The sequence below is a fragment of the Pavona decussata genome, unplaced genomic scaffold, assembly GCF_977016875.1.
Source record: "Pavona decussata unplaced genomic scaffold, jaPavDecu1.1 SCAFFOLD_112, whole genome shotgun sequence".
NCBI classification, from domain to species: Eukaryota; Metazoa; Cnidaria; class Anthozoa; order Scleractinia; family Agariciidae; genus Pavona; species Pavona decussata.
The window spans coordinates 1,110,120-1,133,587 of NW_028145526.1; the positions used below are offsets into that span (position 1 = coordinate 1,110,120).

At 40.4% G+C, this 23,468-nt stretch overlaps 1 long non-coding RNA gene and 1 pseudogene across 1 annotated transcript; one reads left to right on the forward strand and one right to left on the reverse strand.

The window, feature by feature from the left end:
- The first annotated feature begins 367 nt into the window (after window positions 1-367).
- LOC146470707 (uncharacterized) lies at window positions 368-7,275 on the forward strand. The gene is made up of 2 exons (XR_014866974.1): window positions 368-2,655; window positions 3,133-7,275. It is a non-coding gene; the product is annotated as an uncharacterized LOC146470707 (long non-coding RNA).
- Window positions 7,276-8,090: 815 nt separating this feature from the next.
- Window positions 8,091-10,618, reverse strand: LOC146470708 (uncharacterized; annotated as a pseudogene).
- Window positions 10,619-23,468: the final 12,850 nt, after the last annotated feature.

The following is a 23,468-nucleotide window of genomic DNA, read 5'->3' on the forward strand; positions in this document are numbered from 1 at the left end:
CGGCTCAAATATGACGTCGAAGGAGCGAGTTTAAGTTTTGGTGGAGTTGAGAAAGCTAAAATTGGCTTAAGTGTGCATTTATCTTGTCATTTGAGTTGAAATATAGATTCTACAGATAGTTTGCATATTGAAGTTTTGTTATTAATAGCCTTTTAAGTTCCATTTGTCAGCTTTTGCCGCTCAGTTTTTATTCAGATTTGCTTCAAAGAATACGTGAATTCACTATATTTACGTTTAGCCGCATTCAGCCGTGAAGGGATCCTGGCAGTTAATTGTACCGTGCTTTGGTTAAGGCTATCTGCTTTAATTAGTTTCAATTACTTTTAAAACTGCTTGTTGTCTTTTTAATTTGACACCGCGAAAAAATTCAATCATATTGACGCCAAATCTTGGCCATTTAACCCAGATGCAACAAGCTAGATGATCAAGATATCAACCAGATACCCATCATCAACAGGCTAATTTCAGTAAGAATCAAGCTTAATGGCAGTTTCCTGACCCTCATAAGTGTCTATGCAACAAAAATGCAAAGGACACAAGAAGAGAAGGAGAATTTTTTCTAGAAACTAGGCGAGTGTATCACCAACGACAAAGAAGACAGCATCGTTGTTTCACTAGGTGGGCAACCTATCATGGGAAAACACGGCGTTGGTAACATGAATTCTTATGGTCAAGAGTTGGAGTTCTGTACCAGATACAAGCTTTTTGTCATGAGCACAATGTTGCAGTTCAGTGAATGATCGTCTAAAGACAAACTGGTAGCATTTGAGGTCTTAGCATTGGCATGCTTTAGCCAATCATAATGCTAAACAGCGCATCACAGAGACCAAGGTCAATTGGACCGCGGACCGTTTCACCGATAAAGCTTCTTAAATGTGCGAATTTCATTTCCAATAAAACCGAAAAGGAGGGGCCAGAAACCACCAAAGAAACGTGCCACCATCATGTATGATGAAAGAAAAGTACTGTTAGATAAGTTCTTATCAGAGGATTTGCCAGGATATCAAGAAACCTGGGAAGATTTTTAAGTCAGTTCTTCAAAACGCAGCTAAAAAGCGTCTTTGACAAGACGAAAAGTCACAACGACTGGTTTGATGAACATTATGATGAAATACAGAAGCTTCTCGAGGCCAATTGTATAGGAATGCTCTTAGACGGAACGTATCAGAAAGTTCAAGAATGACTGGTTTTCAGAAAAAAAAGTTGAAGATGTAGAAAGACTCTCACAGGAAAAGATTCATCGAAAATTCTACGCCACAACTCAAAGCCGTCTACGGTGCAAAACCCAAGAGCTACCATTCACTAAAAACTCAAGATGGAACACTGCTGACTTCAGCAGATGACATCAAAAACAGATGGGTTGAACATTTCAGTGATGTTCTAAATCAGTTTACGCAGGTTGATCCGAACATCCTGGAGAAAATTGGGCAACAACAAGTCATTGAATCCTTTGACAACCCTATCACTGAAAATGATGTAGATAATATAAGGCTCTGAAGAGCACCCACCTGGGAAAGAGTCCAGGTCCTGATAGCATACTCCCTGAAGTCCTAATGGCCGCTCTCGCTTAAAGGGCCTCTTTAATTGTGCTTTTCACCTTCTTCTGGACCAGTGAGAACATTCTATCAGATCTCATTGAAGCAACTTCACCATCCAGTTCAGAAAAGATGACAGAAAATAGTAAGGCAATTACAAAGGCATTTCTCTTCTAAGTGCAGTTGGCAAAGTCTTTGGAGATTTCCTCTTACAGAGACCGCAACAACTAGCTGAGAGGATATGCCCTGACTCTCAGTCAGGGTACCGAAGTGGCAGACCTACTGTTGATGGCATACTCACCCTTTTCGAAAACTGAAGGAAAAGGCTAGAGAGCATCGACGAGACTTGTATGTAACTTTTGTGATCTTTACAAAGGCTTTTGATGCTATTAATCAAGAACTGCTTTTTAACGTCCTAAAGCTAGTTAGGCTGTCCATATAAGTTGATAAGGATATCAACGATAAGGATATCAGCAGAAAGTTATACTGCTAACATAGATACATTTAGTAACTCCTCCGTTGGATTCCGTTGGATTAACACTTATTCGCCTCAGGCTCGGTAAATATTGGTGAATATTCCTCTCGGGGAATATCGACCAGTACTTACTGAGCCTGAGGCGAATAATTGTTTTAGTATAATTACTCAGGTGATTATCAGAGAAAAACAAGAACCGTGCGAAAGATTCCAATTTTGTTTGTTTGTTTCAAATTGTCACGAGTAAATGAACAGAGACGCGCAATCTGTCGATCACATGCTCAATCGAAATCACATGATCAATCAATAAATTGCTAATGCCTTAAACTAAATGCCAGTATTCTTAACTTCCCTGCCGGTTTTAATAAGACAAAGCACTGACTTCTTAAGTGAATGAATATTGGGTTTCTCCAACCCGTTTACCAAAATAGATGGAGATGAACAAGGCTGTTTGGTGCAAAGGCCGAGGATCACGTGTGTTAACACTTTTGTCGCACAATTTCTTGTTGATAGCCTCGCTCACGGAGATAAGCTGCTTCAGGTGGGATTAAATTCTTTATTGGCTTCACTAAACAAGTACATGGTTGTCCCAAATGAATTTTTTTCGTTGCCGGTGAGGGGGGTGGCTATACGTTAGGTGGTGAAGTGGTTCAGAGCTGCTCGAACCGACAACAAACTATAGTTTTCTTACAAAAACTGCTGTTTTTTCTCCTCACAAAAACGTAAAACTTACAGACATTTATTCATCTGGTTTACTTCCATGCTGTCTTTTTCTGTCAAATTGGTATGGAAATCGACGACATTTCTACTGCAATTTACAAGGTTTTTTCATTACAATTAGCAAAAACGTTCATATCTTGCCTTCGAAAAGTGTCAACCCGGACTTAGTTGCATCTTTAGTACCTTTCGGAACTGCATTTTCTTTCATCGCACTTGTGTTTTCCTTAAAAACATCAACAAATTGCTAAGCGGCCGTTTTGAAAATTAGTGCTCCCGCTATAATCACCTCGCGCGAGTTGATTATAGCGGGATATGATGCATTCGTCGACCAACGACATCAATAGAATCTTAATAATCACCTGCGTAATTACACTAACAGCCTATAATGACCTTGCTAAGAAGATAGGTTTCCACATCAACACCGCTTTATAGACATAGCAGATAAACCTGAGTTCTACATAGCATCAAGTTAACCAATATACTCAATATCAAACACTTGAAATATCTTGGAAGCTTAAATAAGCCAAACTGATTGGTTTCCTCTCCCCACGAGATTTTCGCAGGCGATTTTCGCTGGAAATCAAATTCGCCACGATCGGCGTATAATCAGTCGACAGGTGTGTCGCCGGCTTAATATTCGGAATTTTTAATATTTTCTAATTATACTGATTATCAGGGACATCATAGGCTTTTTTAACCGGGACACAATACCTCAGCATACACCACGTTATAACGACCAAGCACTGCATCATAGGGCGATTAAGGCTCGTTCCAAGTTTACACCAGTCGAAAGTATCCTTTACAGCACTACTAATACCGAAGTATTTTTGCGCGGTTTATGACTATGCGAGAAAAGAAGATCTTAGCAAGGCCTATTGGAATCCAAAAAGAAAATTGGGGGTAACCACGCATTTTTCAGAGATAATTAAGCAATAATATCTCTAAAAAACGCCAAAATATAAAGCAATGTATGGGATTTTTTTCTAAATTGGAGCTTAATTGTCTCTGAAAAATGCATGGTTACCCCCAATTTTCTTTTGAGATACCAAAAGCAGTTGGTAAGTTCTGCTTTCTCCGTATAGTTTTAAACCGCGCAAAAATATCCCCGTATTAGCGAGCACTACCCATAGGAAACCCAAGTATCTCGAGATGCGCAGAACGTATGCGCAGTAACAATAGTAGGCACCGTCCTTAACATGTTTTTCAAACAAAATGGTGCGCGTCAGCTTTGAAACTCTTCGATCGACATATGAACTCATTTAGAATTGTAGAAGTAAGCTTACTGCAGTCTAACCATTTAGTAGGCTACCACTGGCCCGCTTAACAGTAATAAAGTTATTTGATAAATAAACCCCTTCAGGCGGCTGGTATGTCGGCTGATAATGTCCGCGGCTGAGAGATTGTCCGAAAAATGAATATTTGGCCGAGAAGCGAAGCTTCGAGGGCAAATGTGAAATTTTGAGGACAATCTCCCAGCCAAGGACATTATCAGCCGACATACCCGCAAACCAGAAAGGGGTTTATTTATTTTATAACCCTCCCATTAATTTTTATATCGCGCGAAAACCGCTCGTAAAAAAGCCACATCTGATGGCGGATACGTGCGGTTGACGTAAACAAGTACATTTGATTGGTTTACAGGAACTTTATTTTCACTGTGATTGGACCAAAACTTGACAAACTGACTCAGTTTGCGTAGGACTAAATCTGAAAGTCTACTCGTAACTTTCTACACCTTCAAAGACGTTGACAGCATGTTCTGTTGACATTTTTGTAGTTTCCGGAACGGCATTTGCGACCAGCTTTTTGCTGTAAATATGACTGGACTTCTACAAAACGAGTTTGTTTTTCTTCCATGTAAAATAATAAAGATGAAAAGGTGAAACTCTTGAGCTGGCTTTTTTCCGCTGGCTTTGTTGCTTTTCAATGGAAAATAATAGGAGGGCAAATATCGACGCAGGCGGGGGTTATTGCGTGATGATCGCCCTGTGAATTTGGACCACGTGACGTAAAGTAGCCAATAAAATCGCGCAAAAATTAATGGGTGGGTTATAATGATTGATCGATCGATTGAACAAACCAACCGAAAATTTATGCACTTGTCCACCAACCACCCACTTAAAAATGCAAATGATTTTACCAAGCGAAAAGAACTACGCGTCATAGTTCAAAGCGTATGAATTTCATCTTCAAATGCTGTACCGTCTTGATACAGAGCTCTATAAAGGGCGCGCGTATTTGAAATTGGACACATATATAATTTATTGCAGTGTCCCCAATTAGAAGGTTACCTGATTAAACACTCCGGAGGCATTTACATATCCACACTTCTCCATCTGCCTCCCTTTTAGAACTGCAAATGATTGTATCAACTAGAAGAACTTCGAGAATATTGATATGAACGAGACTCGGTTCAAAAGAGGCTATCCTAAAGCGCTTTTTAGAAATCTCCTCAGGAAATTCAGTTCGAATTTAACAAGTTGGTAAGTCGTTCTAAAACAAATCAATGAAATGAGATATAACGGCTTGTAACAACTTATAACGCCGCTGTACTAAATCTAAAAACTATTCTCACAAAACACCAGCATACAATTTGCAATCCACCTTTGTACAAAATATGTATCCTGCCGAAAGGATAAATCGGTCATGACATTCTTTTGAAATTTTATCAAGGCTTACAGTCTTCAACTTCTTGGTTCGCTATTAAAGGTCAACTTCGCAAAGGAATGTTTGCGGTCTACTGGCAACAATTGACCCGCCTTTCGCGTGTGTGTAGGCCTGTAGAGGACCAACAGAAGATGACACGCCCAATCGTGTCGGGCCTCAATACTTGTGACTCTGTTCTTGGCCCATCTTCTCATTGTGGATGCGCCTGCCAAGGCCTAGCACTGGGTTACACAAAACAAAACAAAAAAAGGATTTTTTAAAAAAATTAAAACGAAAGGAGGAAACTGAAAAGCGAACGATCATCCTCAGGGTTTCTTTTAGTCCACTGTTTATGTACCAGAACATTTTGATCAGTTGTGACTTGAAAATGTATTTCGTAGGATGTTCAAGGCAGTGTGTCGAATGTGCCTCATCTTCCAACAGTAAATCAAAGGATTCAGAGATGAATTAAGAGACACCAGCGTCAACGTATAAAGCTGTATGACGCTATTTACAGGTTGAGATGTGATTGCGATAGTCCATAATATACACATGTTTGGCAAATAACAAACCATAAACACGAGGCATACATAAATTGCTGCCGTGGCAAATTTTCGCAACCTTTCAACATTTGCTATTTCACCATTTTGTGCTACTTGTTGTACAGTGAGTTCCATTTCTTGAATTTGGTTTATTTGGACGCGTGCTGTGGAATAAGTCTTCAAGCTCAAGAGTGTTACAGTTGATGCACAAACAAGATAAAGAATGCCAAACACGATGTAAATGATATTCATTGGGATCCACAACCGGATTAATGAAAGGATTGCGCTGAACACCCATATGGAGATCACCACAGCAACAACGCGCTTGTGAGTCACAAGTTCCTTGTATCTGAGACAAAGACGAATAGCCAAGAATCTGTCTGTAATTAAAACAACTACAAGGAAACACGAAGCAAAGGAAAACAAGTTTGCCAAGGTAACTAATGCGATGATTGTTGCATAATAAGTTCGACTGTTGTCAGTTTCTTTCAACTCCATGATACGAACTGCAACGGACAATGGTTGAACCGTTAAACCAACACCAAGATCAGAAACAGTCAGACTTAGAAGCAGCGTTTTTAAAGGTTTTGACCACGACAAAGTTTTTCTGATGGCGTGAATTGCTACGATGTTCAACATGATGGCGGTATAAGATAAGTAAACGTTAAAGACGCAGTTAACGACGTACCACGAATAGAATTCTTGGGCAGGTTTCATTTTGAAAACTTACCATAAATCCCTGGAGGCACTCTCCAGGCAATGTTTGCGAAGTGATAGTTAAACTCAGATCTGCGATTGCAAATAAAATTCAGCTGTTTGTGAAGGTTGACGATACTCAAAGCTGGGAATCACGTCATGCTTATTTCTCTGGACTTTTGACGTCTAACAGAACACAGAACGGAAAAATGCACAATGCGCTCTCCAGACGCTAAAGTGCAAGGTTTTCGTGGTGTTCGATGAAATACATGCAGTTACATCGAAAGAGCGCACATTGTTAAACCATGATCTATGAACAATTCATTCAAGCTGAAACATAATATTTACCAAGTGTATTTGTCGTCTTTGTATCAGGAGAGCTTAAGCAATATCAGCGAGTGCAAGTGTCGGTGGCTTTGAGAAAGTTAAAATTAACTCAAGTATTAATTCAAAAATTTAGCTTTTGGAGTTTTGACTCCTAAATTGTCATTTGAGTTGAAATATAGTATCTATAAATATTTCGCATATTGATGCTTTGCTATAAATAATCTTTTTAGCTCATAAGGAACCTTATCAAGTTACGTGGGGTAAAGGCAAACCCTAGTTGTCCAGAGTATTGTTTGAAACAACAATAAAAGGCTCCTGTGAGCCAACTCGTGAATGCATGTGAATAGCCTGGTAACCGTATTAAAAGTGGTACTTTCATCAAACTAAGCTACAACGATTCGTGGACGCCATTCCGCTTTGCGGGAATGCATTATGTACATAATGTTCGTTGCTTAACATGCAAAACAATTAAAAGCCCCGGATAAACGATTTAACATTGTTGTACAACATTTGTTAGTTGTTGAAACGTTTAGTACCCCATGTTTGATGACCTATGTTCGACATTTTTTGTTAATACGCTGTTTTGCTTTGGATCAATCATTTCGGCCAACATTTCACAAATGCTGAAGCGTTTAGCCGGCTTTTCAACATTGTTGAACTAACAAATGTTGTACAACAATGTTAGATCGTTTAGCCGGGGCTCTAAGCACGCACTCTGATTCCTTTCGATACGCGATGCAACGCAAAGGTATACGTGCACGTTCTTTTTGTGGTTTTATGTGGTTGTCAATCGATAAATAAAATAATAAAACTTGATACATGTGAACGATTTTGGTTGCCTAGCACGTGACCAAAATCTTCCGGTTTTCAGTATGGTAATATTGCATTCTATGTTCAAACGCTGGCTTCTGTCAGCGTTTTATAACATCGCTTTTAACTCGCCTTAAATCGCGTTAAGTCGCCCCAAATCGCCTTAAGCCGCTTAAAATCGCTTCAATTTTGCAGTGTGTTTCGCTAAGTCGCCTTAAATTTTCCTAAGTCGCCCAAAGTTACGGCTACTTAAGGTCCCAGAATAGGCCTCAATATCAAACGTTTCAAATATCTTGGAAGGAAATAAACCAAAGATTGGTTTCCTCTCCCCACCGACGCAACACCACAGTTCCCTTAGAAACGAAGCCTCTTATTCATGAAATTTCTGGGCTGGGCGCCGTACTGCTTTCTCTTGATTAAATTTTTATTAATTTTGTGGCAGATTTTAACAAATTTATGGTGGCTCCAGTTTCAACTGGCCAATGAAATTCAAGACCTGCGGGAGGTAGCTCCTTCAGAGCAAAATGTAATTTCTGACGTTTGAATGGCGTGAATGAATTAGCCAGAAAATAATATTCTGATGGCACGATTTCGAGGTTCGCTATTGCTTGTGGGGTGCTCTTGAGGTATTTAGGGTTTTTGGCGGAAGATTTGGATCATGCCACCAATTTCTGGGGTTAGGAAAACTTGTTTTGGGTCAAGATCTCTGTGTTTCCAGGGGCATTTGTATTCTAGAACTCTGTCTGGGCAATCATTGGAACACTGGCATTTCTGAATGTTATCAAGACTTGCCCCAAGGAAAGGCTTTGACTTTGAAATAAGAAAACCTTTCGAGAGCAGTTCCAGCTTGTGGTGGGTATGGCTGGTAACATGCTGATATGCCTGGCGAGCACTTTCTTCATGAAATAAGCCCCACTCTCTCACATTTTGTGGTTCCATTTCCTGTTGCTTTTTTGAATGGATGTGAGGTGTCTTGGCCAATGCAATAGCTCCTACCAACTTTGCCGCATTTTCAGCATTATTTTTTCTCGAGTGCCTCCTGGTGGGTGAAGACTCTCTTGCAATTTGAAGCTGTTATGAAGCCTGCCTTGTGTAGATACCATTCCTCACATTGCCACTGCTTTGAGGTGGTACTCTCAGCATACTCCCTTTCTGTATCACTGAATGATAACAGCTTCAAAACTTCTTCAGTTGAAATACAGGGATCATTTTTTAAAATCTCTTTGCAAGTTTGTATTCATAATCCTAGTCTCAGGCTTAGTGCCAGTTGACTCAGTAGGTTCATCATTGAAATCTGTATCTACTTCTAGAGTGAAACAATGTTTTTTGAATAAGGGCAAGATAACAGGTTTATTAGTATTTAGTTGGCACATCTTTTGGGTAAATGTTCTAAGGTCCCTTTTCATCTGGTGGATTAGTGTCTTTAGGAGCACGGATATCAATATCAATATTTTGAACGTACGTGTGGTTACGTTTTCTTTTTTTGTGGGATGTTTTTTTTGCCTTTCTCGATTACCAAATCCTTCACTTCGCAGGCTTCCCGGCATAGTAAATCGAACGTTCGAAAATCGAACTCAATCGAACTCAATCCGTTGATTGAGTTCGATTGAGTTTGGCAATCGAACGAAATCGAACATCAGACTTTCAGTGAGTTCGATTTCCGAACAAATCGAACTAAATCGAACTCAATCCATCTGATTGTGTTCGATTGAGTTCGGAAACCGAACTCAATCGAACACAATTTAATTGATTGAGTTCGATTGGCTCTGGTAAACCTATACAAAGCAAGCCCATCAAAGCAGGTTTTTCTTGTGCTTTGTTACAATTTATTCAATAACAGAAACCTCATTTATAAACTGTTCACGGCAGTTAAGAGAACAGAACAGAACAGAACAAAGCTGTCATTATTCCCGCGGGCGTATTCCGAAATTGTCGTACCCTTTCCTTTTTTAGCTAACTTATAATTCCGGAGTGACAAATGGAAGGGTTGCTTTTATGCAAAAATACAAGCAAATTACTAACCGCGACACAGGCAACGGCACACAGTATTTGAACCTTACAATCCATCCGCAGCGCATCTGAAGCCATTTCTGCGTAATTTCTTCGTTTACGAAAGACACGTGCGCTACACTCCGGACTGAAGTAACTCGAGCTTCCAAGATCTGGTTAGCGATTTTCAAAGCCTGTTTTACACAAATCACGAGTTCGAAAATCGAACGTTCGATTGGGTTCGATTGATTTTTTGTCTTTTCGGTGAGTTCGATTTCGTTCGATTGCCGAACTCAATCGAACTCAATCCACGGATTGAGTTCGATTGAGTTCGATTGGGTTCGATTGAAATTTAGTTCGATTGGGTTCGATTTACTATGCCGGGAGGCTTGAGTATTTGCTCTCGGTCTCTTGATCCAGATGCATGGACCACTAGTTACACTGTTGCTGCCACGAGTATTTAATAAATCTTCTAAGGCGTACATGGCAGCCGCAATGTGCTTACATCCCCCATCCCGAAAGCCTTTACACTCGCATCTTGCCTGGAGTACACTGCCTCGGTTTGCACCTCTACCCTCAAGAATGAACCAGAGATAGTAATACTCCTTTCCTTCGTCTGTTTTGATTTTCATGAATGGTCGCACTTTGGCTACATATACATGAACACCCTTTTGATTTAACTGAGCAGTAAGTAAGGATTCCACGTAACCATCATTGAATAAGCGATAATCGTCAAATGACTTGTAAGCGGCTAGTCCTTGCTTGTCGTAATCAGTGGAGTGGCAAAACCAAGTGGTTAAAAATATCCTACAACCCAAACGGCGGCGACGAGTTGAATTTTTCATGGTCTTCAGGGAAAATGGATTTGGAATTTGCATATCATGAATTATTAAATTATCTGCATCATTTGTTTGATCTTTTCGAAGTTGGGATCCACTAGCAAAACCATTTTTTCAACTGCAGAGGCAATTTCCACCAGCTAAGATTTTAAATTCCCGCTCACTGAAACTCCATGTTCCTGCAAATACTTTTTAAGTTCCGCCACATTCATGGTCTTAAAGTTGTTCCTATTCGTCTGCTTTGACATTGTAAATCTGGAACTGTTCGAGTTTCAAAGTCTTTAATAAAGAAATGGAACAAATATTTCTTAACCGGGACTTGAACTAACGTGGGCAAAAATTTTACGGATGTACGTGATCATCATCCAGCTACGCACGGTATAGAGTAATAATTTTAAACGACAAATCGTGCTGTAAAATTATAAGTAGATTAACTTACCGTTTTCTTACTAGCAACAGCAGATATTGGGTCAGGATCCTCCAGCGTTGGACCATTTCCACCAACAAAATGTAGACTACAAATATAACTATCCTTCGTACACACGAACGAGTCGAGCCACCGCGATGGCATGCATTTATCCACTTTTGCCTTCTCTCGCTTTGTCTAAGTGCGCCAGGAAAATAAAAGAACTTTACCGGATCACCGTTTGGGTTCCTTTGCCAGGATTTAGGATATCGGGAATCATTTTTACAAGTACCATAAGCACATCTTTTGGTCATGACCATGATGTTCGTACCCTAAAATGTGTGGTACGCGTGCCGTTCAAATGTCCGAACTTTCGCGGTTTGTTTACATCAGAAGTAACGTGACACTACACGTGAAATCTAGCGCCGAAAAGGTGAATTTGGTTTATTTGGCCTCGTGCTGTGGAATAAGTGAATAAGTCTTGAAGGTCAAGAGTGTTACAGTTGATGCACAAAGAAAAGAAAGAATTCCAAACACGACGTAAAAGATATTGACCGGGATCCACAACCGGATTAACGAAATAATTGCGCTGAACACCCATATGAACATCACCAAAGCAACAACGCGCTTGTGAGTCACAAGTTCCTTGTATCTGAGACAAAGGCGAATAGCCAAGAATCTGTCTGTAATTAAAACCACCACAAGGAATAATGACGCCAAGGAAAACAAGTGTCGAGACATGGAATGCGATGTGCGTTGCATAATAAGTTCGACTGTTGTCAGTTTCTTTCAACTCCATGACCCGAACTGCGACGAACAGTGGTTGAGCCGTTAAACCAACACTAAGATCAGAAACATCCAGACTAAGAAGCATAGATTTTGACCAAGGGAAAGTTTCTCTGATGGCCTGAATTGTTACAATGTTCAACATGATGACGGTATATGATAAGAAAACGTTCAAAGCGCAGGTAACGGTAAACGAATAGAATTCTTCAGTTGGTCTCATTGTAGAAGGCTTGCTCAGTAACAGAACGCTGAATGTAAAAATCCACAAAGCACTCTCCAGTCTCTATTTGCTAGACGAAGCTTAACTTCAGTCTGTGAGGCTGGATAAAATACAGGTTTTTCTAAACGGCGCAGGTAGCTAACTGTTACTGTTTTTATTGTTGTCAGCCTTAACATAGTTTAACTATGGCTTCTAAATGGTTTGAACCTCCCCTGGGGGAAGTACTAAAAATATATAATACGGGGAGGCCCCGCCCCGAGGTCCGACTCCTTACCCTTTTATATACCATTTTTGGCAGTAAAAGTACCCCTTTCGTATACCTTCCATTGACAAATGGTACCCCTTTCGTATACCTTCCATTGGGAAATAATGAATGGCCCTACAAAATACCTAAATGACAGATTACCCTACTCTTTCATATACTTCGACTCCTGAAATTACTACCCTTTCATATACCTGAGGTGTTAAAAAGGTACCCCTTTCGGGCGGATCCTCCCCGTACAGGCCATTATAGGGAGCACCCCCCCCCCCCGCCGGGTTTGTACCCCGGCGGAGTCATGTCGTAAGTATAATTATGGTTATCCGGCCGGGTGAGTGCAGTCCTGAGAAGGAGTGTTTGAGGTGGCATTGACTGACGTTCGACAACCTGAGCGAAAATTATCATCAAAGTCAAGTAAATTGTAGATGGTCTGTCAATGTCAGCTCAATCAGTCCTTTTCAGGACTACACTCACCAGGATGATCATAATTTAAGTAGTAATGACAATGAAAGTTTACACGTGAATTTCGTGGGCATGTACCGTCGCCCTTGCGGCAGTGAAGTTTGCAATCTCAATACACCAGACATACCAAAGCAACTCAATTCAAACCAAAGGTTGGTGGCCGAGAGAAAATGCCAAAAATACGAAATCGAAACACTCATAACGAGTCAAAAACGAGAACTGGCCTAACTTATGCAAAATGTTACTTGAAAAAAAAAACGAGAAGGTGACGGAGAGACTAATTTCATACGAAATGAGGTGGTCGAAAGCTTAAATATGTGAAAGTATACAAACGAAAACTAAGTGTTACGAAATACAAACGAAAAAAATAGACGATAATGAGACGGAAAGATGCGGACGCGAAGCTTAACGAAAAAAAGGTTCCAAATGACTATAATTGTTCCAAAAGGAACGTAAAAATCTTTTGTTCAGCTGGGTAAAATTTCTCTCCCTTCAAGCCATGATGTAAAAATAAAGCCCGTCCAAAACAGTATTTATCAAGAATCGTTGGCTTCTCTCACTGTGTAGTACCTACTAATTTACATGTGAATTTTCTTGCACACGTACTGTTGTCCTTGTCACTGAGCTTTCTACTCTCAAAACGCCATTCATGCCAACTGATTTCAAAACCGACTAATCTATAAATACCGCAATACCGCAAACCCCAATGTCCCCCTTTTTTTCATTATTAGACTCAGTTAATATTGTAAAAGTTAACACTTACATGTAATGAACAAATGTCCTAGTTTTTAAATATATTTTGGTGTTTACAACATTGTTTTTAATAGTATGTGATGTTTAACTATTGTTATATACTTTTTACTTTTTCTTATATACTGGCTGATACGATTTTTTATTTTGTAGTAGTCATAAATTATGCAGGGACCCTAATGATACCAGCCTAGTGCTGAGAGGGTCACTCTGCTTCAATAAAGGTAACTTTATTTAATTCTAGTTCGATCTGGATTGTTGTCAAACACTTTTCCATGAGCCTCTGGCTCAGGGGATTGCCCAAACAATACTCGTGTTATTGACATAAAATAAATTACTTTCTTTACTCTGCTATACTGAGTTGATTGGATACGAACTTATTTCAAATTAGACATATATAACTTCAGTTATTCCAGTGTCCCCAATTGGAAGACTACTTGGTCAAACACAAAAAGACATTTACATATCCACACTTCTCCACCTGCCTCCCTTTTAACACTATAAATGATTGTATTAACGGATAAGAACTTCCCGTCTTACAAAAAAACCTGAGTCGAAGACAACTTCGAGAATTCTTAAGAGACAGATTTCGAGCCAAGACTCTCGGTTGAAAGAGGCTATCAGTGAAACGCTCATTAAAAATCTCCTCATAAAATTCGGTTCGCAAATACGAAGTGGGATCTTCGGTCTAAACCAAAACGGCAATCAAATATTGATAACTGTAACGGTTTCCCGTAACTTGCAACACGGCTGTACTGAATCTTAAAACTATTCTCACCTGACACCGCATGTAATTTATAATCAACTTTTCTACAAACACGAAGCCGAAAGGATAAATAGCCATTAACATTTTTGTTGAGGTTTCTTTTATGAAGTATTCCAGTCTTTAGCTCCTAGGTTCGCGCTTTAGAGATCAACTTTGGTATAAAATGATTTAAAAGAGTGATATATGGTCGTGTAACTAACACAGTTTAAACCGTCAAAGTGAAAAGGAAGAAATGAATGATTCTGTAAACGGAGCATAGGATAACCTCATTACGATTGCCGTTTAGTTGAAGGAATTTTCAAGGGGACGAAAATGTCCTTTAACTTGCCACGTAGTACACGTTCTGTTAGATGACTTCCTTATACAGTGTGGGCGATTCTTTACACGTTTTTTTTTTCTTGCAGTGTTCAGTTACCAGAAACTTCCTTCAGTTGTTTCTTGAACATACGTTTCGTAAGATGTTCATCAGTATGTGCCGAATGTTTCTCATCTGCCAACAGTAAATCAAAGGATTCAGAGATGAATTGCCAATTCATCTCTAGCGTCACAGTGTAACGCTGTATTACGCTATTTACAGGTTTAGAAGTGATTGTGATAGTCCATAAAATACACATGTTTTGCAAATAACAAACCATAAACACGAGACATACATAAATTGCTGCCATGGCAAATTTTCGCAACCTTTCAACATTTGCCATTTCACCATTCTGTGCTACTTGTTGTACAGTGAGTTCCATTTCTTGAATTTGGATTATTTGGCCTCGTGCTAAGGAATAAGTCTTGAAGCTCAAGAGTGTTACAGTTCATGTACAAACAAAGAAAACAATTCCAAACAAGATGTATTACTGGGATCCAAAACAGGATTAACGATAGAATTGCGCTGAATGCCATATGGAGATTACCACAGGAACAACGCGCTTGTAAGTCACAAGCTCCTTGTATCTGAGACAAAGGCGAATAGCCAAGAATCTGTCTGTAATTAAAACCACCACAAGAAAACATGAAACAAAGCCAAAAGTGTTTGTCGAGGCCATTGATGCGATGCGATGTTGCATAATAAGTTCGACTGTTGTCAGCTTGTTTCAACTGCATGACATGAAATGCAGCGTAAAATGATTCAGCTGTTAAACCGACACCAAGATCAGAAACCGCCAGACTAAGAAGCAGTGTTTTTTTCCGGATGGCGAGAATTGTTACAATGTTCAACATGATGGCAGTGGAAGATAAGTAAATGTTAAAAGCGCACACAACGACGGTTGCAGTTGGTTTCATGCTTGCCAACAGAAAGCTGAATGTAAAATTCCACAAGGTATCCTCTAATCCCTGTTTGCTAGACGAAGCTTATCTGAAGTGACGCTCGGGATAAAACACAGGTCTTTCTAAATTGCGCAGATGGCTGGTTTGCTGTAAGTATTACTATTGAGGTGTTTACTGTACTTACAAATTTACATATCAATTTCCAGGGAGATCTCTCAAAAGGCCGCATATACCCACTGAGAAAATAAGGAACCCTAGCTTTGTTCCACTGACGCAAAAGTTTAAAATATATACTGTAAAGGGCAGGTTCAAAGGAAGAACATCTTACAAATCACTTGCATTTATGCTTTTTACTAGGTTATGTCCGTTGGTGTAGTTTCTATAACTGCAACGCTATTTATGATGTAGTTAGTGCTCCAGGCTATTCCATCGTGGGCAAGTCAGTCATCCTTTTAGCTTGTGAATACTAACTAAGTACTGAAGACGTAGGGAAGCTCTTGCAATGAGGCGCTCTGTACTATGATATATAATACAAATGAACAGCAGGTTGCCATGGTTAGTCGCCATTTGAAATTGACTAGCTGCTGTCAGCCAGTGCTTTTCTCCCCTCTCTAAAACAATTCAATCAACATTTAAATTTTCAAAAGGCGTTTTTCTTGTTAAAATTAGCATTGAATCTTACCACACAACCAGCGAGTGGTATTTGAGAGAGAACCTGGAGTGATTCATTCTCCTGCGTCAAATGTGTTAATAAGACCGTGGTGTCTTCAAAATGTGAAAGTTCTTCATTTTCTGGGAAAAATTTGGGTACTTCACTATTTACAAAAATAAGCTACGTAAAACACTTGCTCATCCCAAGGATAAAAAGAGGGTTGTACCTCGCCACAAATGACCCTTGAACCACAAATTATCCGCGACCAGAAACGATCCCCAAACGGATACTCAGAATGGACCGCAAATGGCCCTAAGAAACTGGTATGGGACGTCGAGGACAGCGGAAGTTTGGGAACAGTGGAATTGAATGTCGTAGACATTGCACGGTGGAATTTGGTGAACAGTGAAATTTTGCAATTGTGCAATGGTGTGCGCAGTGGACTGTCGTTTGGAGTGGAGTTGTGTAGAGAGCAGGATGTCGAGGACAGTGCCGGGAATGTCAGCTTATGCAGTGAATGATTTCGTTAGTCTTTAACTACACTTTTAACCGCTTGAAAACTCAAGGTTGATTAAATACATTAAACAAAACAAGAAAGAAACGGGTAAATAAAAAAAGTCTATAAATAACTTTGAGAGGTGTTATAGAAACCTAAGGTAACAGCTGTCATGGATAACTTCGGCTACGCCCTCTCTGAAGATGGAGTCAAAATTATTCTCGCTGGATATTTTCTATGTACTTCCTCGGAGACCCTGAGATGGACAGTTGGGTAACGACGAGGATTTCACGCGCGAGATCGGGGCAAGCGAAAGTTTAAAACGAGCGGGAGATGGCTCCTGAAAAGCTTTCTATCACAAGTCTTGATTTCGTGAAGAAACTGCCATTCTGCCCTAGGTCTCTGATGATGAGGATGGTCCACAAGACAGCGATAATTCTTGTCGCTCCAGGTTGGCAGGCACAACTCTGGTCGTCAGTTCTGTTGAAACTCCTGATATCGCAACTAGTACTTCTACCAAATAACCCAAGAGACCTCAAGAGAGTCCAGCCAATGTACCATCGGCTACACCTGGCCGTATTCGAAATCTGTACCGACGTCGACAAGGTGACGGCATTCCGTGACACGCTGCCAAACTACTAATCGTTACGACTCATGCTTCAGCACACAAAACTCATGAATCAATCTATGAGTCGTTGGTGCCGCTGGTGTTCTAGAAGAGAAATTGATCCCCTTCATACATCTTTAAATCATATCCTAGTGTTTTTGACAGAAGCCTTCAATGAAGGTTTAGCTTACAGATGACTCAACGTCCTTCGATCTTCCATTTCGTCTACTAATCATTCAATAGATGGATTCTCTGTAGGGCAACATCCCTGTGTTACTAGGCTACTTAGATGGATTCAGTTAATAGACGCCCTCCTAAGCCCAGGTGCTCACATACCTGGAGCGTTGATGATATGGTTAGATACATTGTTTCTCTTGGTAAAAATGAGTGCCTTTCACTGAAAGTTCTTTCCATGAAGTAAGTCACTCTGTTCGCAATAAAGAGTGTTTGCATGAAGTAAGTCACTCTGTCCTTTCAGGACATGGTGTCCTCATAGAATTTCTGCCCTGGCTACTCTGAATCTCAGACATTGCAGTGTTCTTCCAGAAGGAGTGTCGTTTTAAACTTTCCACTCCTAGGAAGTCTGGTAATGCAGATAAACTAACAAAAGCCTTCTTTGCCCGTTTTGAACAAGACGAAACGCTTTGTCCAGTAGAATGCTTTCGGAAGTGTCTCAAGTTAACCAGAAATATTCGTTCTGCCATTCCGTCCTCACAACCGGAGAAACTGTTGATGTCCTTCATTCGTCCCCACAAGCCCTGTCACGTGTACGACTTTAGCCCGCTGACTTAGAACCTTTTTGAAAGCAGCATGAATTGACAGTCAAATCGTCAAAGCTCACTCTCTGCGTGGTACTTCAACGACAGCAGCAGCCAACGCCTTTGTTCCATTATCAACCATCACGGCTATGGCTGATTGCTTTTCCCCTTCAACGTTCAGGACCTTCTATTATAAACCTTTGTTTAACTCGGAATTTGCTCTAGGTATATTATCGTCAAAGTAGATGACTTGTATTGTTATGTTTCGTACATCCTCATTCGGTTTCTTTAGTTTGAGTACCCAAGTCCTAGGCTCATTAAAAGAGTTCCTGTTGAACTTTTACAAGTTGTTTCCTTCAGTCAAATTTGCATGACCCTACAGTAGCGTTGAAAACTACCATTTGTTATCGAACGGACTTTGTGTAATATAATGAGAATTACACGCGAAGCGGCCTGAAGTGATAATTCAGATAATTGATGGTTTGCATGTGACGTCATGGCGGCCAAGTTGGTGGACAGGAACAGTAGATTTTTCTCCTCTGGGAGTTAACTGCCATTTTTATGCAAACTATGTGAGCAGATTTTCTTTTTTTTGTCCACCAGCATGGCGGCAATGCAAACCACCTGTAGGGAGCTTAACCCTTTAAATCCTAGGTGTGTGGTATTTTTTTCAATGACTTTTTGGCAATAAATAGTCTGAGCCACTTAATTTCTCCATAAATGGAGATGAAATAAAAATATCTGCGGTCTTAAGAAACTGTGGGCTCAGGCTAAATTGTCACGTGATGCAAGTGACGGTTGTTGTTTGTTTCGAGCGAGTGCACGAGCACGAATCTGGTAAAATCATCGCTTTATAAGTGTTTTTCGAGCCATTTTCCTCTGCAGAAACCCCCATTCTGGCATCATCAAGCTGGAATGTGGGTAGAGGCAATCCTCTGAAAGAAAACAGAGGTGAGAGGTGATTTCATGCTGACTGAGTCGCCAAACATGCTGTGTAGCAGACATGGAGGCCCACGAGTGAAGTTGCCTCTCTGGCCGTTTTGTGGATGGATTCCAGGACCTGCCAAGGCTATTTGGGCGAGTTTGGAGTAGTAAAATATTCAATGGATTCGAAATTTTGCTGGTGGTACTGGGTGGCTCGACACTTATAAAAAAACTATGAAATGGAAAGAGCAGGAGTTCTACGCTCGCGCTATGGCTGAATTACCCAGAATTCTCTTCGGGCGTAAACGAGGCAACGTGAGATACGCAAGACTGGGTCTGATAAAATGGCTGAAGTATAGCCCTCGGAAAGCGTTGAGAGGAAAACTTCCAGTCAGATACCAAGGTCTGACCTTGAGGTTTGCTGTAAATATAGACTTTTCAATTTTGAACAAATTATTTGGATTAAAATTGACGATAAATAAGTGTAATTTTTGATGTTATTATTTGGCCGAACAATTGGCATTTAGGACTTTGTTGCCAAACGAACGGTGATATGCAGCGAAAATCGGGAGGCGTAGTCGATTTGCTGGGTTTGATGATGGAAATATACATCAGCTGGTGTCATTCACACATTATCATGACGTTGTAGCTTAAGTTAAACAAGAAGCAATTCATAGAAGCCAGAACGGTGTTTTCGACGCATATATGCGTTGTTAGTATGCGAAGGGTTAAGCAGCGACGACGGCAACGGCAACGGAAACGAAAACGTCACCTGAAAATACAACTTTATTTCATTTGTGCTACTTCGCGATTATTTCAACTCGCTCAACTTCTACAGAAACGGCGAACTATTCAGGAACCAAATTGGTAGGAGTGGCGTTCAAATTAAGAAAGAAAATGAAAAATTCACCGTCGTGTGCTCACTTTCTCCCGAAAAGCTAGGATTTGGTCGTTTCACGTTGTTGTTGTTGTTGTTGTTGTTGTTGTTGTTGTAGAGCACAACAGAGAAATGTACCAAAATGTAAAACGCATATGACGTGCAGAGCGATTGTTTTTGCTCATCAAATCTATTGTTTTGTGGCGTTGTCGTTGCCGTCGCCGTCGTCGTTGCTTAAGCTACCTACTATTAACAGACGAGGTGAAAAATGTTCGAGTTCCTACCCATAACCCTCCCTACATTTGCTCCATTGGCTTCAAAAAGCCATAGAAATATCAAGGAACCACGAGGTGTTGGTTCGTGGGGCCTCTTGGGTAGAACCAGGCCATACAAATAAAATAAATAAATAAAGTTTTTTTAAACGCGTGTAACACTTAACAGTCTATTACCACTGACAAACCTGTGGCCCTCAGATTCCAGATCGAATTGGAATTTGGAAACGTTTGTTTTTCAGGAGAAGGGAAAACCGGAGTACCTGGGCCACATAGGTGGGAGGCGAGTACTCTCACCACTGCGCCATCCCTGCTCTTACTCTTTTTTCATTGGGGTTTGGTGGTTTGAAGCAATAAACGGGAAATTCCTTCCATTTGCTATCTCATATATAACAGCTATGGCACACCCCATGTGAAACTAAATCACAGAGGTCCATTTTTATGACATTTTCTTTCATTCGATCGAACTGACAACCGTGAAATGACAGCCGAATTACGAGAGACTTATGGGTACCCATACTACCTTTCTGTGTTGTCGCGTAAGCTTGAGGGCCCAACAACGTTCATTGAAATTCAGGCGCGTAGCGATAGGGGTGTTCGTTGAGCCCCAAATCTTGCTGAGCGCCGGGGCGCTCATTTTAGGGGGGGTCCGGGGCATGCTCCCCCGGAAATTTTTGAAAATCTAGGTTCCCAGAAATCTCATTTCCTGTATTTTGAGACCCATTTTGGGCAAATCACAACTTTGTTTTACAGCAGCTTTTTAAGCTAAATACATCTTTTCGACGGCATAATTGTTTCAACTTAAACAAGAAAGTTCAATGTAGATTCTGCGCCCTGTCAAGTTCTAAAAGGAAAAGCTATTCGATCTGCTGATAGTCATACACCAAGCTGGTAAACTGCATCATCCTCGGGTGTACTGAGGCCTTCGAACAAATTGACTATCTCGTCAAGATTGGCAGGCATATCATATTTGATATGCATTAAAGCCAGAACGGACAGTCACTCTCTCCCATGGTACACCTCATGTAGTTGTTCAGCCTCCTCATTGTGCTTATGGAACGTTCACATTCGCAAGAGGTGACTGGAAGGGTAGCAGCAATTTTCAGGAGCATGTACAGGTTGGGGAAGTCGTCGGGATCACATGCTTTTAGTGACGAAGCACACGAATCAGCAACGATTCGTCCGTCCTGAACCATAATTGGAATTGGGAGGAAAAGAGTTGTGGAGAGGTTACTTTCTATGGCTTTTTCGGGCGGATGCGGTTTTACCGCAAAAATGAAACGTCATTAAAATTTTGAATCTCCAAGGGTTCTTGACAATTTTTATTTCTACTGAGGATAAGACGGGTTTATATCTCTATTTTTCTTTGGCTGATGTATTTCGACCACAGGAACTGTATTTAAAAGTTTTTCTTCCACCATTATTGATCTTCAAAGGGGGCTCGTTCGAACCCCTCGAACCCCCCTCCTACGCGCCTGAAATTGCTTAAAATTTGAAGCTATCCCTGGTCGACCCTTGTTATTTCAGAGATATAAAACCCATTTCTCTATTTTAAATTTGGAAAATTTCACTCCCTCGTTTCCGTATTAGTTTTTGAAATCTGACGTATTTTCGAAATTTCCATTCCTCTATTTTCTACACATATTTGTGCGGCTCCCAAAAACGCTTGTTATAATATTTTGCTCGTATTATACAGTGGCAATTAGAGTTGTAGCGTCGTTGACGATTTTTAACAGGAAAAATACTGTTTTAAGGCTAAGCGTATCTCACGAACTCGCCAACAATACAGTGCAGGGTTAAGCGAAGAGTTTAGCAAAACTACTGTGCCAGTTGTGATCTCAACACTATGTGAAACCCACCAGTCGCGATCAAATAAGGCGACAGCGACAAAACACTGGGGTGTGTAGCAACATAGGAGAAGAACATACATTAGAAATGTGTTCACGGCAGTTCTCTTGAATTTTTTCATGCTGAAGACATTTCCGCTATGCGCCTCTTGTTGTTGTTGTTGGATCTGTGCCTTATGGCGTCGAACAATCAGGTAGAGCCTGAGATAAACAGCAAAGTTGCCAACAAGTAGAGTCACAAGAATTGGAGCTGCAACTTGGTAATACAGAATTAAGCTCTTCGCACCAATGCTTGAACAAACACCACATAATATCCAGATGAAAATTATTAGCCAACGTACACGAGTGTGTGTCACTACGGCTTCGTATCTTAAATGCAATTCAACAGCAAGTAAGCGGTCGACTCCGATTGCTGTTACCGTAAGAAAGGATGCACTGCTCAAAAAGGTGGACAGGATGTTGAAAGCTACCCAAAGAGTGCGAGATATATTGGCGCCATATATTCGCGCCAACAAGTATGCTATAAACAGGGGATGTGCAATCAAACCAACAGCCAAATCCGAAACGGCTAAACTTGACAGCAAAATTTTTGTTGGCGAGTGTAAGGAGGGCGATTTCCAAATTGCAATTATTACTGCAAAGTTTGTAAACAGCGCCGTAAGGCAGAGGAAAATGTTCATAACGCAAATTGCGATTGTGTGGTTGAGTTCTTGTTCGGAATATCCGTTTTGTAGAGTCGAGTTTGAATCCTGGAAAAATTGAGTTGCGTTGCTCTCCATTGCGTTATTGTCAAATTTGTTAATGCACCGTTGAGACAGAATAATATATTTGATTGGAAGCGGAAAGCCGGTTATTATTTATTTATTTATTCCGTCAAACAGTATTGACTTGACAGAAAAGTACACGCTGTCCAAATTTGACAGCTATCATTGCCCATACACGGCGACAGCCCTTGTCACGATTCCGCTTATTATAAAGCTTATTTTACCTTTGGACAGAAGGAAGGGTCAATATGAAGCATTGAAAACAAAGAAAAAGCTTCATTGGAACTTTTATTAGGACTCGTATAAATTGTTAATGATGTTTTTCAATGTAGGGATCACTTCAAAAAGGACGTCAAAATTTCTTATTAATCGTTCTTTTGTGAGATTCGTTAGGACGCACCTGTCTTTCTCCCATGCTGAATTAATTATACTTTTTTTCACCTTTTGGACGTTTTGTTTTATTCAAATAATTGTAGTTAAAACCACCGCATCATCTAAGAATTGGGTTGTTTCCAGAAAAACAACAAGAACAAACAGGTTTGCAGATTTCGTAAACTAATCTTACCGTAAAGTTCAAGAGTTAAATTCGTTCAAATAATTTTTTAGGGGTCCATTCTCGGGGGGGGGGGGGGGGGGAGGGGCTTATTTTCGGGAGGGGTGGGGGCTTTACTCAAAGAGGGAATTGTGGGTTTCGAAATTGGTTGGGTTTGGCAGAAAAAAAAGGAGAATAAAAGCTACATGTGCCTTTCGAAATCGAGGAGCCACGATCACTCGTGCTAGCACTCT